At 39.8% G+C, this 6,686-nt stretch overlaps 1 long non-coding RNA gene across 1 annotated transcript; it reads left to right on the top strand.

Annotated features, from left to right (window-relative positions):
• The first annotated feature begins 1,300 nt into the window (after positions 1–1,300).
• On the top strand, positions 1,301–5,930 carry LOC112129017 (uncharacterized). Its single transcript, XR_002911432.2, has 4 exons — positions 1,301–1,446; positions 2,649–2,768; positions 5,292–5,385; positions 5,803–5,930. It is a non-coding gene; the product is annotated as an uncharacterized LOC112129017 (long non-coding RNA).
• Positions 5,931–6,686: the final 756 nt, after the last annotated feature.

Raw genomic sequence — 6,686 nt, 5'->3', positions numbered from 1 at the left:
TAGGGAAGATTGACAAAAAGGAAATTCTTTTAAAACTCTTTACCCATGGCATAGTAACAAAAACTATGATCAATTCCATGTGCAAAACACTATTTTTTGAGACTTAACTTTTGCATTTTACTCTTATTTAAAGTTCAACCGTGGGGATGTCCTCTCTGCTGTTTCCGTGCAGTCACTTCTGGATCCCTTCTCTCTTCACAAAACAGGCACAATACTATTTTTACCAGAAAGGGATCCCAATCCAGTTCCCAAGAGAGAGTTCTTGGACCTCACACATTAAAGAATTCGGGGCAAGTTCACAGAGTAAAGTGAAAGCAAGTAAGGAAGAAAGTAAAGTGAAAGCAAGAAAGTAAAGGAATAAAAGAATGGCTACTCCTTAGGCAGGGCACTGGTATGCTCAACTGAGCTACTCAACTGAGTATACTTACAGTTATTTCTTGATTATATGCTAAACAAGGGGTGGATTATTCATGAATTTTCAGGGAAAGGGCAGGGGATTTCCCAGACCTGAGGGTTCCTTCCCTTTTTAGACTATATGGAGTAACTTTTGGACATTGCCATGGCATTTGTAAACTGTCATGGAGCTGGTAGGAGTGTATTTTAACATGCTAATGTATTATAATTAGTGTATAATGAACAGTGAGGATGACCAGAGGTCTCTTTCATTGCCATCTTGGTTTTGGTGGGTTTTGGCCAGCTTCTTTACCACGTCCCGTTTTATCAGCAAGGTCTTTGTGACCTGTACCTGTGCCGACCTCCTATCTCATCCTCTGACTAAGAATATCTAACCTCCTGGGAGTGCAGCTCAGTAGGTCTCAGCCTTATTTTACCCGGCCCCTGTTCAAGATGGAGTTGCTCTGGTTCAAATGCCTCTGACACTGTGACTTAGAACACAAGGAGAAAAAAAGTTTGAATACATTTTTTTTTCTGTTTCACAGACTATCCATACCCATGAGATTTTCTGGCTTAGAATCATTCCATTGGTTTATTAAATCTGTTTTCTTGCTTGAGGCAGTATCTTTGAGAAGGGAGAAAGGAGTCTAAAATCTACTCAGGCAGCTATACTATAGAACGCAGAGTAGTGAGTACCTCTTTCTGCCAGGCCCTCAGAATCTGTATGCATACTCCCTGTAGGTACAGGTCTTCACATATTCTGTTTCAAGTGTCAAGGCAAGTGTCTGACACAAGCGCTAAGACTTATTTCCTCAAGCATCAGAACAATGAAGCTCTTCAAATATTCAAACAAGTCCATTTGATTTTCAAATTTTAGGCCCCATTCTGTTTCAGAACTTGGTTACCAGTGATTTTTATCTGCATTGGATCTACTTTATTAAACCCCACAGCCTGAATAGCAGCTACTAGGGTAGTGCCAGTGGATGTATATGGAGACTGGGCTGGAATGGCTGAGTGTGTGGGTGCACAGCTGGGAGCGGCCATGGCAGTAAGGTAAGCAGAAGATAGGCACTGGGAACTGAGGTAAGTAGAAGATAAGCACTGTACAAAGTAAGTAAAGGAAGTAAGGTAGGTAGAAGATAGGCACTGGGAAGCATTAAAGGATAATTTTTAAAAGAGGATATAATCATGACTCACACAGTTACAGAATGAACATGTGTCAAAGATTTTATTTAACTCGCTAGTTAATGAGGTAACTAGTAAGATGTTACAACTTGCCCAAATGAAGATAGACAGAGATTTATATTTTCTACCAGACAAAATCCATTTGCATTGCCATATACAGGAATCATATAGACAAGAAACATTTACATTACTACTGGTTTTCTACAACTTAACTTCTATCTCTGTAGAGACGGAAAATAAGCTTTGACAAAGACAACCAAAAGCTAGAGTAACCCAGATAGTTGAGCTAGACAGGACACCCACTAATCTCTGTTGTTGCCCAATTTTAAGTCTCCTAAGTTTTCTTAGTAAAAGAATGTAAACTTGTGGAAAGATGTGCTCCAAAAGAAAGACTAGAGAATGCTAGAATAATATTAATCCTAATGAGCACTTACTGAGCATTTAGTATATGCCAGAAAATATACTAGGCCCTTTACATACACTATTTCATTTTCCTTAGCTAGAAAGGAAGGTATTACAGACACAGCAATGGAGGCTCATTGATATTAAGTACCATGAACAAGGGCACACTGCTGAGTTAGGACTGAAAATCAAATTATCTCACTGGACTGTAGTAACCCAGCATCCCTACCTCCAACTGTAGTTTTTATATTTGGAACAACAGTAAAGTTGTGGTTTTCAAGGTCACAAATCTCCAACCCCAGAACTCTTTGCACTTGCCACTTTGCCTAATAGATACGGTGGTAAAAAGAACTGAATCAGCCAACAGGAGAGATAGTTCTACTCTGTCATTATCTAGCTATGTGAACTTGGGCAAGTCAGTTAACTACGGAGATGTTACTTCGCTTTCGAAATAGAGAGAACATATCCGATCTACCTAAGTCAAAAATTCTTTGAAAATCAATAGGTAAAATAGATGTGAAACACTTTGAAAGTATCAAGTCCAGTGTGGCTGTTAGTGTTCTCTATTGTTGGGTTTAGAAAGTCAAAAGTGAAGGCAAACACTGGAAGTGGGATACCTAATTGCCATAGAAAGCACTAAAAAAAGTTTATTTATTTATTTATCGCAGTAGACAGCCAGTAACTTCTGATAAAAGGGAGTATCTGAAAACTGAAAGGCCCCATAGGAATGCCAACAACATTTCAGAAGTTTTCAACCCAAATTAAAGATGAAAAAAGTGAAGTAGATGGTAAGTGGAAGTAGCTTCTGTACTTAGGGTCTCTAGTGTTTAATTCATGGTGCTCTCTGGGGCAGCTTATGATTCTTATCTAATTGCCTCCCCATGGATCTTACTGGCTCAGCAACAAGCTGAGCCAGCACCTGTAGTGTAGCAGTCGGTCCTCAGATCAGATGGTGGGGACGTACCTGTGGTTCACAAAAGCATTCTACAAGTTGTCTCTCCTGCTAAAGTAGAGAGAATTTTAGTAAGTATCTTATCAAACTAAGCATGGAAAGGACTGGCTTAACCCTCCCTAAACGTTCAGTACTTGCATTCCCTCTAAGTGGGAAAATGCCAATAGTTTGCAGTTCTTGGTCTTGTGGGATTACCGATTCTATTTTAGTCCTCATACATTATACATGATAAGTATAAAAGGAATTCATTTTTTTTTCTGATAGAAAAGAGACTTTTACCTTTAGAAATGAGAATCATAACTTAAGTTGTGGTAAAAAACAAAAACTCAACCTGTCTTATTTCAATGCTTTTGGGTTTAATTGTGGAAGACAGTGTGGTGATTCCTCAAAGATCTAGAACTAGAAATACCATTTGACCCAGCCATCCCATTACTGGGTATATACCCAAAGGAATAGAAATCATGCTGCTATAAAGACACATGAACACGTATGTTTATTGTGGCACTACTCACAATAGCAAAGACTTGGAACCAACCCAAATCTCCAACAATGATAGACTGGATTAAGCAAATGTGGCACATATACACCATGGAATACTATGCAGCCATAAAAAATGATGAGTTCATGTCCTTTGTAGGGACACGGATGAAGCTGGAAACCATCATTCTCAGCAAACTATTGCAAGGACAGAAAACCAAACACCGCATGTTCTCACTCACAGGTGGGAATTGAACAATGAGAACACTTGGACACAGGAACGGGAACATCACACACCAGGGCCTGTCGTGGGTTCGGGGAGGGGGGAGGGATAGCATTAGGAGATAGACCTAATATAAATGATGAGTTAAGGGGTGCAGCACACCAACATGACACATGTATACATATGTAACAAACCTGTACGTTGTGCACATGTACCCTAGAACTTAAAGTATAATGATAAAACTAAAATAAAATAAATGCTTTTGGGTTTAAGTGAATGAAGTCATGAAGTGAGTAAAAATCTACTGCTAGCACCTAGCAGTAATTCAACTTTGTGAATTTAAGAAAAGCACCCTCTTTGGGCAAATTGCCAAAAGGTGACCCTACTGGACATGGCAATGGACATAGGCAACTCTCAGATGAATTAGAAAAGAGTGCCCCTTCCTATGAGCTGCCAGAGCTAGAGACCTGGCCCCAGGAGTGGAGGCAGAATTCAGCTCCACCCCTTCCTTCCTCCTCAAACTCATTATCTCATGGCAGGGGCCCAAACAACACATTTTATCCCCCTGTGCAAAACAAAGTCTATTTCTTAGAATTCAACCTTCTTAGAAGGTCAAGAATGGGAAATGCAGGGCTGTGTAAATAATTACATCTTCTTCCTACCATAACATCATAACTAGCACAATTATAAAAGACAGATATGAAAATAATAATAATCATGAAAATGATAATAATGTACTTTGAAGAGGAGGAACAGGTAAGGAATGGCGTCAAAGGCTGGAGGCTGAGTAAACTTCATGAGGAAAAGTTCTTGGCTGGTGGCCACCCAGCTTCAATATTCTGCCAGGGTGCCACTTGCATAATTTAAGAGAACTGATCCTTTTCCCTCACCTCTATTGCCACTTGTCCACACATTTATAATAACAGATTATACCTGTGCAGAGCTTGTATTGTACAATGCCAAGTACTGTATATATATACTCACATCAACTGTGAAGCTGCTCTCTCCACTTTACAGACAAGGAAAGTGAGACAGAGAGAGGTTAAATAAACAGCTCAAGATTGTAGCTGATGTATTAATCCACAGCTAAATGGGTCTTCTTAAAGATCTGGAAAGCTGCTGACAAGACGCACTGTCAAAGATGAGGTCAAAAAGGAAACTCCTTTTCAGTGATCCAGTATAGGACATTCTTTTTAGGCATGGAACCCTGGGATCTGTCATAAGTTATGAAACTTTGAACAAACCATTCCACTTCCACTCCTCATCTATGAAAGGAAGGCATTGGATGGCATGTTTACTTCCAGCTCTAAAATGCTGTGACTCTAATTTACATGCAAAATAGCATGTAGATAGCCTTTAGTGCCATCTGAATGTAAATACCACATCTACCTTTTTGAAGCCATGAGGCCTAGCTAAAACTCAATTTACTCATCTATAAAATGAGAATAATAATAATATCTACCTCTTAGGGTTATTGAGAATATTAAATAAGAGAATAAATGTTAAAGCCTTTAGCATATCATTTAGCTTTGGCTATGTGACTAGTACATAGTAAGTGTTCAAGAAATTTTCCTTTATCACTATCATCATCATCGTCATCATCATCACCCTGTGTGTAGGTGCTACTTGCGAAGGTGCTCCAATTTTAATTCCCTGCAGATGCAATAAAGAGTTGGCAAATTCCCAGCTGGGCGCGGTGGCTCACGCCTGTTAATCCCAGCACTTTGGAAGGCCAAGGCGGGCGGATCACGAAGTCAGGAGATCGAGACCATCCAGGCTAACACGGTGAAACCTTGTCTCTACTAAAAATACAAAAAAAAAAATTAGCCAGGCCTGTTGGCGGGCGCCTGTAGTCCCAGCTACTCGGGAGGGTGAGGCAGGAGAATGGCGTGAACCCGGGAGGCGGAGCTTGCAGTGAGCGGAGATTGCGCCACTGCACTCCAGTCTGGGTGACAGAGTGAGACTCCGTCTCAAAAAAAAAAAAACAAAAAAAAAGAATCGGCAAATTCTCAGAGTTGGCCAATTTGGAACCAAGTATACTATGACTACCTTCTTTTAATGTTAAAAAATGTTATTTAGCTTGCTCTTGTAAAACTGACATTTCAGAGACTTTGGGTAAAATGATCATTCAAAATCAATTCCCTTGAATTACCCCTACATGTTTCTGCAGCAAGGTCTATAGAAGAAGAAAGAATTCATCAGTATTTCTAGGAATATCCCCAATCATAATCCTAAGACTCCAGCTCGAAACAATAACTGGCAACTCTTCGATAATTAATTAAAGGAAGGCACACCCTCTTTTCAGCTTCTTGGGAAATCATACTATGCTATCCTGCTATCCAATTTCACGTTATCTATCATTTAGAGGCAGCACAGTATTGTAAAAAAAGGCATTGAACTGGAAATTGAGTATGGAAACTCAGATTCTAATCCCAGATTTGCTACTAAGTAGCTCTGTGACTTTGGACAGCTCACTTGCCCTTTCTGTGTCCATTTTCCACCAGCAAAATGTGGGGCCTGTACTAGACAGGATTTATGGGCCTTCTAAATCCAAGATTTTGTGGTTGATGCCTAGTAAGTTATTTCATTGTTCTTATGACAGAGTGTAATCTCTTTACCTCTTTCCTCCCACTCAGGGTATACCCAAATGCCTGAATTCATACCCAGAATTAAGGGCTTCAGCTCAGCTCCCAGAACCTTGCTTACATAGAAACCATAGGTCATTAACAAAAGAGGTCTCCTGCTACTAATATTGGGAGGACAATGTCAGGGCCGTTGGAGATTGAAACCTCCATCCTGAAGAGTCTGTAAGGATGGATAGAATTTCAACACCTAATGTCTCTAGACATAAAACTGCTGAAGACATAAAAAAATTATTTAAACAAAAGAATGTGGCTCTAATATGTTGAAATTGCCATGGCAACTCACACCAGGGTGATAATATCAGTGGAAAGCAAACATCTGAGAATTGCATTATTATGTCTTCTGGTTCTCCAGCAGCTGACTAGCTGACTGCTTCAGAAGAATGAGGAGGCAGAAGTCAATACAGTCGTA

This window comes from Pongo abelii, chromosome 16 (assembly GCF_028885655.2).
Source record: "Pongo abelii isolate AG06213 chromosome 16, NHGRI_mPonAbe1-v2.0_pri, whole genome shotgun sequence".
NCBI lineage: Eukaryota > Metazoa > Chordata > Mammalia > Primates > Hominidae > Pongo > Pongo abelii.
Note: the sequence above shows the minus strand (reverse complement) of the source record. Positions and strands in the feature narration are given on the sequence as shown.